The following is a 13,519-nucleotide window of genomic DNA, read 5'->3' on the forward strand; positions in this document are numbered from 1 at the left end:
TTTTGTTTAAAATCCGTTTTAACCACCTCAAAGGCCGGATTTTTCCTCGGCCAGCAGGCTTTCTCTTCCACCACCAATCCACAAAACAAACTTTGAAATCTTTGGAAAACTTTGAAACTCTTTTTTTTGATCGGATCTGATTTTTTTTTTCTGTTTTCTTTTCTTTTTTTTCTCTTTTTCTTTTTTTTTATATAGAAAGTGGATGGTAATGAGGGGTCCGGATTTAGGAAAGATAGAAGAAGAAGTGTTTAAGAAATGGAAGATGAGAAAATATGGAATGAAATAGAGTTACCGGAAGAGTGGCTCTGATACCAAATGATAGACCCAAAATCGGGAGGATGGCTTTGGCCGGGTGTTGGATATGAACCGAGAAGTCGAAGGAACTTCTGGAACTGGGATGGATTGAACGGATCATCAAGAGGTGTGTAATGACTCTTTATATACCAACGATCTAAGGCTAACCACCAAAGAACGGATGAATGTGTTGGCTAACCACCAAATAACACACAAAGATGATTGGCTGACCACCAAATCAACAAGCCGGTTCAAACCGATGAACTAGCTAAAGAACTCTCTCTCACTCAAAGAAGAAGGACAAAAATAAACAACCAAATTGAACTGATTTTTTCATGAAAGGGACTACATATTTATACTACTTGTAGTCAAAAAGAGACATAAAGAAATTGTGGAAAATAATGCATAGAAAAAGACAACATTGGCTAGAAAATTATTAATGAATCAAATTTGTGGAATTTGATGAAGACTGGTCAAGGTTGGTGAAATTGAGGCATACTTGTCAAAGTGATTCTTCAGACACTGTCCAGGTTCATTTTGGTCGTGCTGGTCCATGGTGGGAATGATCAGGATGCACGCCGGACGATCCACACAGCCTGAATTCGCGAGAACTGAAGATCACCTGATTTGTAAATTGCATAACTTCCACATCTGAACTCTGTTTGATCTGATTCTTCGTCGAGGAGCTCCGTAATTGAGTTGAGCACATTCTCCAAGTGATTTCATGCGTATAATCCTCGTGGTTTGGAAGATATGAGTCAAACAATGAACATATATCATTACTGCTTTCCATGACCAAACCATGTATGTCTGTTTTGCCCGGTGTGCTATTCAAGGGTGCATTAAAACCAGCTACTTCTTCAGTGTCACTTAGCTCATCCAGCTCCATAGTAGTGCCACTATCTGATGGAAAAATCTCGGTTGGATCAAGCTGGTCGACATGATCCCCATCTTGGGCCATGTCCATGAACGAAAAAGGACGGTGCTTGATTTTGGTTCTATCATACTCTCCCTCTTCAAAAAGATTTGTCCTCAAATCTGAAACATTAAAAGGAAAATGATTATAAGCAAAAGAACCGTAATTGAAATGTGGCTCACCTTGAGTTTGGTCCGGTTTGTGAATGGAAGAAGATCCTTCTTGATGACCACGGTTTTGCTCTCCATCTGACTCTTCTTTCGGTTCATGTTCATAGTCATCGAAAATTGGCAGAGGATCTTCCTTTTCTGGCTCGGTTTCAACTTTCTCCAAAGTCAATAACGATTTCTGTTTTTTGCACTTGTTAGCATAATGACCGACGTTATGGAATTTGAAGCAGCCGGTAGAAAGAGCCTTGCTTGTGGGTTTCACAGCTTTTCTTTTATCAAAAGAAATATCATTAGTTTTCAAATCAAAATTTGAAAGATAAGAAGACTTACATTGCTGTTTTGGTGCTGAAGAAGTGTTGGTGTTTTCCTTCCTTTTGAGTTGTCGGACAGTATGAATCGCCTTATGCAACATCTTCTCCAAACTGGCATAAGTCTGAATCTCATTCTGATCAAACACATCACGGCTGCTTCTCTTGGTTTTGGTAAAGGGACGATCACCACTTCTGACACACTTCTCATCATCCGACCTGTTTTGTCTCTTCCTTTATTTCTGCACAAAATCAAACTTATTAGCAGCAAACTGTTTCTTATTTCTAAAAATTAATTGCTCTTTTTCCGAAACAGTTTTAAAAGGAAAGAAGATATCATCTTGTAGTGGTTTTGATTTCTTGAGAAGTCCAAACATCATGAAACACTTAACAAACGTTAGCACATAAAAATCTTCACACTCTTGAAGTGTTTAGCTCACGATTTTTAGGTGATCACTCAGAGTTCTTTTACTGGTTCAAAGGATGATAGGCATTCAAAATTCAGCAATCAAAAACCCAAAATAAACTTTGTGGAAAAAGAAAAGAAATGAAGATGAAGAGATTTTTTTTTGTTTTGTGGATCCGCCTTAACTGTCCTAAGGCTGGGTTTCTCTTCAGCCAGCAGGATTACTCTTCCACCACTCCAAGTGATTCAAGACAATCTTTTACTTTTTTCTTTTTTTTCTTTTTTCTGATTTTTTTCTTTTTTTTTTATAAATGGTCATCACAAGAGAGTAAAGGAACAGCCCAGATCCAAAAAGAAATAAGAAATGATGAAGAGATGAGAAGATGAAAAGAAGATAGAAAACAAACCATCCAAAGTGGCTCTGATACCAAATGATAGACCCAAGGAAAGGCACTCGTCCGATAAAGTTGAAATGGACTCTCATCAGGAAGGATAGAGAACTGGTGGGATGAATGGTGACACAATGGGATGCGGAAAGGCCCAATGATACTACCAGACTTTGATCGTTGCCGGATGTGACGCACCGGTCCAACAAAAGAAGGATCGAGACTTGGAGATAACCTCACCAAGAAACTTAAGAAATGTTCTAAGCAAAGAACAAAGAGAAAAACTCATAAAAGGGGAAACAATCTGATTATATTTCTTTGCGGAGATTACATATTTATAAGGTTTATAGTCAAAGAAAGACTTAAGGAAAGCACAGAAAATAATGCCTAGAAAATACAACATTTGACTAGATAATTATTAATGAGTCAAATGTGCGGAAAATGATGTAGTCTTGGTCAAGGTTGCGGAAACTGATGAAGACCAGTCAAAGTGGCGAATTTGATACAGTCTTGGTCAAGGGTGCAGACTCTAATGTAGACTAGTCAAGATTCATCCAAGCGTCCAAGTGCATCCATGATGATCGGGTCCATCGGGGTAAGGAGAAGGATGCACGCTGGCTGGTCGGGCTGGTTGGCCGGGTGATCTTCATGAACTAAATGAGCTGATGGGTTGACACGTCAGTAGATTCAGCACAATCTGAAGGTAAAATCTCGGTTTGGTCGAGCTGGTAAACAAGACGCCATCTTGGACCGTGTCCATGAACCAAAAAGGACGGTGGTCGATTTTGGTTCTATCATAAGGGACCTCAAAACGAAACACAGCCCTCGGGAGGAACTCCACAACAGACTACATGTGCCAATAAAACCAAGAAAAACGAGGAACAATCTGCCCCATGGTTCGCTGAAGAAATCCCACAACGGGACGATCGGGGAGCCGATGGAGAAAACGAAACATTCCAAAACTACATCGACATGAACGAGGCTGAGCTTAAGAAACTACACGGCATCATGCACTTGGCGACAAGTGCGGCCCCGGACATCGATCTCGCTATCGAAGAAACCAGGAGAACTCCGTTTACCAACCGTAAATTCGGGGATAACAGACGTAAAAGCCCATATTCTAGCCTTCAGACTTGCGGTATCAATGGCGCATCTGAGCAATGATGAAAAAGAGGCAGGATATTGCCGTTTATTCGAAGAAAACCTTACTGGTTCTGCCCTAGACTGGTTCGCAGGCTTGGAAGAAAACCCGATCGATAATTTTACACAGTTGGTCTCAGCTTTCCTAAAACAGTACTCAGTGTTCATCAAAAAAAGAGCAACCGAGGCTGATCTCTGGAATCTCAAGCAAGCCCCCTTCGATCCACTGAGAACCTATATAAACAAGTTCAGGGAGATCATAGCCAAGATCGTGAATCTACACGACGAAGTAGCTTTGGCAGCCCTGAAAAACGGCGTTTGTTCTCCTCCAAGTTTACAGAGGAAATGACGGTCAGAGCCCCGATCTCATTAGATGACACCTTGCACCGATTTACCTTCTTCGCGAACTACGATCTAAAAGAACTGTTCTTAGCAAGCAAAAATAACGCCAAAAAAGATCAAAGCAACCAAAGGACAACCCACCCGCGGACAACATTCTTCCGCTATAGACAAAAAAATCTTTGACCTATGACCCGAGCAAGTATTGCACTTTTCACAAAAGAAAAGGACATTCGACCGAGGAATCTCGAGCCGTGCTCTGTAATAAATGTCAAAATAGTGAACGATATTAATTTTCTCAAGAAGAAGAACCGCCATCCACACCAAGAAACAATAAAAAATTAAAAGTGTCGTCTAACAAAAGAGCTTGAGAAGCCGAGAACGAATCGCCGAGATCACCACTGCCCACCCCTAAGAAACGAGTCGACATGATCTCATGGAAAAGAGACCATCAGCATCCATATCACAAAACACCTGCAACGAAAGATATGTCAGGCGGAGACAATGTGTTTACAATCCAAATCTCGGGACATCAAAACAAACCTGGCATAGCATAGGAAAGCCGGCCTAACGGAACCAAGCTAGCGAACAAAGTCAGAATATTCCAGAAAAGGCTGGAAACACCGATAACTCGCAAATTAAAAACAAAAAGATTGACAGCATTCACCCATACAATCACAAACTGTCTGGAGGCAAGGACAATACCAACTTGTACTAACCAAGAAATGGTATCACCCCACACAGAGCAAGTATCAGTCCGTACGATGTATCAACTTTATTTACGGACGACCAATTTCTGCAACCCCGTGAATTCCATCAAGGCCCACCAGCGAAGAGCCGAAAAAACCATCGGAACTCGAGAATCCCTGTCAGGCCCCAACAACAAAATCACATTGGACGAGAGCGAAACCACTGACCTCGATCAACCTCACGACGACACTCTCATTATACGACTTGATGTCGGTGGACGCAAACTATCCCGAGTCATGATCGATACCGCTCGGCCGAAGTTCTTTGCTACGACGCCTTCAAAAGAATGGGATTCACCAAAGCTGTCCTCAAGCAGGAACGAACCCCACTCATCGGTTTCGCTGAAGAAACTACTTATTCCCTAGGATTTATCGGCTCGCGGTCACCGCAGGAGACATAACGAGGATCGTCAAATTCATCGTAATTGATTGCCCGACTCCATTTAACGCCATCCTCGAGAGACCTTGGCTGTGCAGTATGAAAGCAATGCTGTCGACCTACCATCAATGCCTTAAGTTTCCAACCGCAAAAGGCATCGAAACCATTCGAGGAATTTTTCGAACCTGCTACCTAGCAAGCTTCAAGGGCATCGAGCCACAAAACTAATCGAGATCGACGTCCCGAATCAGACCTCCCAGGATAGTACGACCATCCGTACACAAACAAAAGCGCAAACGACCTTACATCTAGGGGAAATAACTAAACTATGTTATAAAATGATCCCTCTTCGAGGGTACGTAGGCAACAATAGATGTTTTATTCACAAGCAGAATCAACCCGCTCCGGTTACCTTTGATTTATAATCTCTATTGTATCAGCATTTCGAATATAATAAGAACAACGTTGGCAAATTCGCCTCCTCAAATTGCTTTTGTCTTAAACTCAAAAACGAAAGACACACTATCATCTCCAAGCACCTAACGATTGGTTGTAATTCGGAACTATGATCAAGTCTTTGAATACAACTGGTCCTGCCAGAAGCGTGTCATGATGGTTTTAAAGAAAATCTCTTACTACACCATCGCATGCATCGATATACTATCAACTAGATTCGATCGAATGTCCCTAGAGAAACAGGGTCCAATCTTTAACAAAAGCAACCAATAAAAAACAAACGAATTCTCCTCCTTTATTCAAAATAAAAACTTAAAAAGCAAACAATATGAGAACCAACGAGTTTCTTATTCAGAAACATAAAAGCAAACACCGAGACCTAGTCCCCTAGAACTACTCTTAAGCGTCAAACTCACCATCCTCATAGTGACCATCCACCCGCTTCAACTCGTCACTGTGCTCGCTTTCCTTGGAAGCCTCCTTCGCAAAGAACTCCTCCGGCAATCTCTCAAATTACGAGGAAGATCCAACTTCCCAACAAAAAAATCCGACACCGCAGTCACGTCGAGCTCACCCCGAGCTCGATCTCTTTAGCCCAAGACGTGGCAATTCGTCTGAAACCAGTAGGTTGTTTTTCATTATCTCTTTTAGGAGATCAATGTTCGCCATAACTTCCCTCAGACGCAATTCACAATCAGCCGAGGTCTTCTTCTTCTCCCATTTTTCCTTGAAGGACATCAGGACATCCAGGTAACTATCAGCCAAGACCTTCTTCGCCTCATACGTCACACGACGAAGATCGTCGGCATGTTTCAAGGAGCGAGACTCAATCTGCGACTAAAAAAGAAACCTGCTCAAGGGCCGACTTCCTTTCATTGCTCACGACACGAAGATGAGCTTCGAGAGAGGCAGCCTGATTTCCCAGCTTCTCAGCAGCAGGCAACTGATCGTCATTCGCTTGCTCCAGATCTTGCGCCAGCTTCAACTCTCAAACAACCTTATTAATCTCATGAAGCTCATCAGATCGAGGGACACACTGCAAACGCTTCTCCAAGGTCACCGCGAACACGTTGTTAGCTTCCATAGCCTGAAATTGTGGCATGAGCAATGGCCATCTTCAACTAAAGACGATCAAATTAAAGTTTCAAGGCGGCGAACTAACATTGGCATGAGCAATGGCCATCTTCACATAAGCTTCTCGTTCCGTCAATTTTTGGATAGAAGGAAGCGGGCATCCAGCAGGCTTAAAGTGTCTCACCAAATGGGCCACGCTATCCGGATCCTCTGTAATCGGGCAATCTTTAGAGTGAGAAAACTGCCAATGAAATGGCTTCGTGGCCACATCACCTGAGATACGGGACGATGTTCAGAGCCATTCGTCTTTGCTTTCTTCGGAGGACGATCACACCCTTCCGACCCAGTGGGACTACTCGACTTCGTACGAGTAATGGACTTCTTACCATCAGAATATTTCCCATCTGGATAGGATAAAGCTTTAGGAAGATGGGTCTCCTCACGAAGAGCCTGTGTGAGGGCCTCACTCACATCTCCTGGACGAATACATTACGTGCTACTACTTCCAACTCGGTTTCGTATCCTCTCAGATTCACGAAGACTCAACCTTCTCCATGACATATCTCGTCAACAAAAAGAGAAAAACGAATTCGAAGTGTAGAGATGAGACTCAAGCAAAACAATGTCTTATAAAGATCAAGAGCCCACTGAATCTCAACAGTATAAGCAAACGAAATATCGAAAAATAAGAGGACAAAGATATCCCGAAAATTTGTATTTACTCGAAATATTTGGAAGAAACTGAAAAATCGATCCTAACTGAGAATCGCAAAGAAAAAGGATAAAGTTCGGTTTAATAAAATAAAAAATAAAAAGAGAAAGAAAGCTCAAACCAATAAAAATAAAAAATAAAAAGAGAAAGAAAGCCCCGTCAGCAGCAGACGATCCCTCGGCTTCACCAATCGAATCTTCAGAAACTTGAGGAAGGTCGAGCTCGGAGGGCGCCAGTCTGGCACGACAGCCAAAGAAACGAGACCCTCACAATATTTCTCTATTTCCTTTAGTCAAATTAGCTCGGCATCCACGGATAAGCTTCCATCGTTAAGCTCATTCAGAAGATCGATATTGGCAAACACTTATTGAAGTTGAATTCTAGCAGAAGTTTCCTTCTCCTTGCTCACCCACTTATCTTTCAAGAATTCCAGAATCCCTCGGTACTTCTATGCGATGTCACGTCGAGCGATGCGAGAAGATCGTCTGATATCACGATCTCTCTCTACCTCAAGCTCCACAATCCTGGCCCTTTTAATTGCGACATCGGCAGCGAGGGTTGCACTTTTCTTGCAAGCTCTCTTCCAATCTTTGGTCAAAGCTGCGATCTTCCCAACATCCCTCTTACCTTCAAGCTTGGTTACTTCGAGCTCCGCCAAGAGTCTCTTAATTTCCAAACCAATACTCTCAATCTCCTTATCGTTTCGGGAGGCCTTCAACACGATGCTCTGCTGCTGAAACCAGTTCGTTACAAGCCTCCATAACCTACGAAGACAAATCTAGAGAATTCATAACACCGTTGGTAAAAGAACAATCACGTCAAACAACGTACCGAGAAGCTTGCAGTCACCATCTTGGCATAAACCTCTTTCTCCTCTTAAGTAGGAAAGGACAGAGGAGGAACGCTCCCAGCTCTTACACATCGAGCCAAATACACTAGATCATCCTTGGAAGCAGCCAGCAGACCAACTCCTTCATGAATGAACCTCGGTCCCGTAGATGCCGATCTACCTGAAGAAGGACCGCGGTCCCCAGCGGAACCGTCCCAGATACGCAGCGAATCTGAGACTTTGGAGCAACGAACTCGTCTCCTGAATCAGAACTCAGCGAAATCGGTGACCCCTCTGAGATCTCAGTACCAGCTTCCCTAGAAAGCAGAGCAAGGTCTAGAGGGGACCCGCTCACGATTTCTCCCCTAGCTGACGGCGTTGAAGTCCGAAAGGACGATCTCCCGGACCGTCGAGGAGGTCTGTTTAGGGGCGAAGCGTACTGAAAGGAGGAGCTCCTTCAGAACCAACTCCCTCACCCTGGCATTCTTATTGTACGCAGGAGCGACCCCTTTGCCACGAGGGAGCAGGAAACCAGTTCGAATTTGAGCTTCATCGAATGACGACCACAAAGCACAACCCCTTTGGAAGACGAATAGTAGACCCCAAAGCTGATCTGATACGAGTGATTCCCATGAACGAGCTGAAGAAAATAACGAGAATGTTAGGAACGTAAAATGAATTCGGCTAAAAGAAGGAACAAACAAAACACAGAGAAACTTACCTATAGTCTCAGCCTAAGACCGAGGAAGCATTTCAAAATCGAAATCATGCACCCACAGACGCCCAATCCACCTTGAAAACAAAGAATTGCTCACATCATTTTTCATCACGATAAAGAACATTCTCAATGACGTGATGACCTGGATGCAGAGGTAAAAGGAAGGTCCTGGCACTCTGGTTATTCTGCTTTACCAAAACAAGGTGACGTAACTCATCAAGACCAAAAGGAAGACCTTCCTCTCTGGCTCTAACCAAGAACGCCATAAGGTGCTTAAGAAAATTTGGGCAAATCGGAGTGAACACAAACCAATCTCCGCCAAGATCTCGAAGATGGACTCTGGGATCGGGAAAGAAAGACGCAAGATTAGAGGAAAGAGAAATAAGCTCCGCAATTCCCCCCTCCCCCCCGAACGGTCTCGGGAGTCTCAGACGAAGAGGCCACGTCAAGAACGACGTAGGGATCGACTCCATGCACCTTATAAAGATCTTCGAGGTGATCAACCATTGTTGTCGGACGAGGAAACGTGAATGATGAACTCATCTCAATAGAATTCGAAGATCAAAGAATCGCCAATTGATAAATAAAAGATCGGGAAAGAGAGAGATCAGAGTTGAAGCAAAAAAGAAATCCTCCGTATATTTATAAGCCTCCGGAATCCTAACTGCTCTAGATAATGATGACCTAAGGTTAAACCTAGCAGTGGCTAATATAGCTGTTACATACAAGTTTAAAAACGCGCGGAAAAACAGTCTTTTGTTTCCTTCATTAAACTGGACCGGAACCAGTTTTCAATGACAAAATGTAGGTTAAAGTGAACCGCCCCTTTCCATTCATTCGACAAGATAAAGAGGCCCACAACGAGTACGGGAGCTCAACATGAAGTCTTCGAGGTTCCGGAGATCGAGGAGGAGGTTACAAAGATCGTGGAGCGGCGAAGCTATAAAAGGAGATTAGAGGCGAAGTAGGAGAACACGTGAAAAACCCTAGAGAGAGCATACAATACACATCGATCTCATTCGAATTTGTTTTAGAGCTATTCTTTTATCGATCTAAAATACCTTAATAGATAAAAGTCTATTTTTGTCAATCGATTTCCAGTTACACTGTTGTGTTCTAAGGATATCGTTGCCGACATCCTTTTCATTCCCCGTTTTACATCTCAAACACTATCAAATACTTAGTATAGGTTTTAGGATCTAAAACACTGGTTTTAGGATATTCATGACTTTAATATGGGATGTAGTAGCGAAATAATTATGATACTATTTCAATATCATGACTCACCAGCATGGCAGGCCAGACCTAATTCTCCGGCTGTCCATCCTTGCATAATAGTTAGTACCTTCTTTTGCGATTATAAGAAGGAATGGAATGTTGAGATTGGAGAAATTTGTAGCACCAGATTATATACCATAAGCCAAATCTCACACCGAGACAATTATTATTGAAGTTTTACAAAGAGTGGTCAGTTACTGTTTACACAGTATCTCATGACACTGTGTTACTAGACATATCCTAATTATTAATAAGATGTTGTATATTTAAAGCCTCGTATCATGAATCTCAAAGCATTCCTTGGAAAATAAATGCCTCACAGAAGATGCACCATCTTATGTGGCTGTCACAAAGAATTTAAAACATCTTGTCATATGCAATGTGATAATATTTATCCTAGATGTGGGAAACATGATGAGTCTGTAACTCATACTATTTTTGAATACCCATTGCTTTATAAGCATAGGTGTTACTAGCTACAACATATCATCCTAACACTTTCCCAATTTCAAGCATATATACCAGAAATATGAATTTATCTCTTTTGGCGGAAAGATATTATTGAAGATTAATCTAGTATTTATGGAAAGTTTGAAATTGTAAATTAATCAGAGTGATTAACAAGGATCCACTTAACCTGATCAGATATACAGAAAGAAAGAGAATGTCGAGTTCTGTTCACAGAAAATGCATGAAATGATATTTCGACACAAATAACATCATTATCTCGGCAACTTTTATGCTTGGATAACATATATTGTAAGTGCAAAGATGAAACTACAATAGTACTGCAGAAAGTAAATCAAGAGAGACAATACACAAACACACCCAATAGCTTTATTAAAAATCGCCTTGTACAACTTAATTACAAGTTCTGCTTAATCAGCCTCGCTAGCCTGTTAACACCCTAACAACTGCTACTGAACAATTTCTAAGCTACCCGCTTATGTCTCTCCACCGTCAAGTACTTCAGCCCCTGCTTCAGCACGACCCAGAACACCTCCAGGAGCTTCTCTCTTTCTCTATAAGATCAGCCTCTGTGTCTCTGTCTCTCTACAGACGACTCCATAGGTATCTTATACTAACTCCACGTTCCCGAAATCCTAGTCTCCAAGGAACCACAATATGGACATCTTCAAAAACATTAAGTGCAACTTTTTTTTTTTTTTAATGCACTTATTCCTCTTTCCTTTAAGTCATAAATTTGCTCCTCAAGTTTATTCCTCTTTCAATTTATCTAAGATACTCCCTTGCTCTTCAAGTCCACACGACTCCAGCTCAGCATCTCGACTCCACATGGTCTTCACCACTCAACACGACGTCTGCCTCATCAACTACGTCAGCGACTACTTCAGGGCGGACATCTTACATCAACAATCTCCCCCTTTTAGCTTTGTGTGCCGATCAAGCACAACCTTTTTATGGTTCAACAACCACGTTCCCCACCTGGAAACATCCACGCTAAATGTGCTCTTCTCCTCCATGAGATGTGCACCACACCATGCTTTTCTCCCCCATGAAACAAGCATCATCTACTTCAGGACGTCCATCACTATGCTCTTCTCCCCCACGAGATATGCACTCCTTGGACCAGAACGTCACCATTCTCCCCTCCTTAGATGTCAAGCCTTACATACACACCCGTCTGCTACTGCATCACCATCTGAAGCACATGTCGAGCTACCTCTCGACCCACTTCTGTTGAGGACCTGGCTTCCATCATGTGTCGTCTCCTTGACCATAAGCATCTTCTCAACCCCACTGAGTGCACTATGCAGTTGTTGCTACTGTCTTGGAGTGATTTCGCTATCACCCCCCTGAAGATCCTCTCGTATCACTTCCTGACGCACTTCGATCTCCTTCTCTTTTGTGTCACAAACAACTCAGTGTTCTGACTCCTCACTTGATGCTTCTTGATCTTCCTCAAGATCACTCCTACCAGAGCTGCATCCATCTTCTGATGTTTCTTCCTTGACCTCATCAAGTAAGCCACTCTTGGCTACAAACACCTCTTCAACCCTCTTGGGTTTAGTGAACGTCTTGTTCACCCTCTTCGTCATGTTTCTGCTCTTTTCACGAGAAAAACACTCCATCTTTTTGTGTCCAACCTTTCCACAGAACCAGCAGCACATCCGATGTTTCTTCTTCTTTGGCCTGACAAAGTTGCTGATGCACCGATCAGCCTCCTTCCTTATACCAGCTGCACAACCATGCTTCAGAACCCCATGTCTGACCTTCATGTTTCTGCACTGATGAACAATCTTCGGCTTGTTGCTCACAGCCACGCGCTGTAGCACTTCCTGTCGTACTCCTTGTCTTACGTCCCAACGTACTTCCTGACAAGCTCCTTTGACTCCACCTTTTGATGTGCTCCCTTGCACAACGCGTGACAGACCCTTCTGCTCATTCTTCTCTTTTACAGTCGCAAGTTCCTCACGAAGTTCCTCAAGCAGCTCGTTCTGCTTCTGAGCCATATTTTTGAGCTTCAACCACTTTTTATACAGCACATGATACTCATCACGGTCTATAAAAACATCTGAAGCCGAGGATTCACTAGATCCCTCCTTGCGTGCACCAAATGCAACCATATTCTTAAACATATTCTCATCTTCTTCAGACTCTGACTCATCAGACGACTGCGATGAAACTCCTTTTCTCTTTTTTGAGTTTGGACATTCACGTCGTGTGTGTCCAACACATCTACAGTCAAAACACTTAAGTTCTCTTCGTCGTGCTACAGGACAATTAGCCCTTATATAGCCAACTCCTTCACACTCATAGCACTTGAGACCTTCTCTCATTCTGCGATTGCCTCGACCACCTCCATGCTTCACATGAGGAGGCCTCTTCCTATCAAACCAGCCCATGAACGTGCTGAGGTTCTTGACTAACCATCCCACGGCATTGTCAATCTTTTGAAGTCTATCAACTTCTTTCAAAGCCACAAGGGCTATACTATCTGGCATACCTCCTGATGTAGACACTGAGCCACTGCATGTCTCCATTTCTTCCGCCTTCAGCATACCCACAACCTTGTCAAACTTGAGCTCATCCGTGTTTGCAGTCATATTCATGACCTCCTTCTGGGCTCCAAACCTTGCTGGAAGACAGCGTATCAACTTTTTCACCAGCTTCTTCTCCTTGTACTTCTTCCCAAGTACACATGCTTCATGCGCCATAGCACTGAGTTTGACACTGAAGCTCGCCACCGTATCAATATCTGACTACTTGAGGTTCTCGAACTGCGAACCAAGATGATCCAGACGTGTCCTCTTAACACTATCATCTCCTTCAAACAAATTCAGCAGGATCTCCCATGTCTCTTTAGCTGAATTACTCCCCTTGAATCAGCTGGAATGGCTCCA

This window comes from Raphanus sativus, chromosome 9, assembly GCF_000801105.2.
Source record: "Raphanus sativus cultivar WK10039 chromosome 9, ASM80110v3, whole genome shotgun sequence".
Taxonomy (NCBI): domain Eukaryota; kingdom Viridiplantae; phylum Streptophyta; class Magnoliopsida; order Brassicales; family Brassicaceae; genus Raphanus; species Raphanus sativus.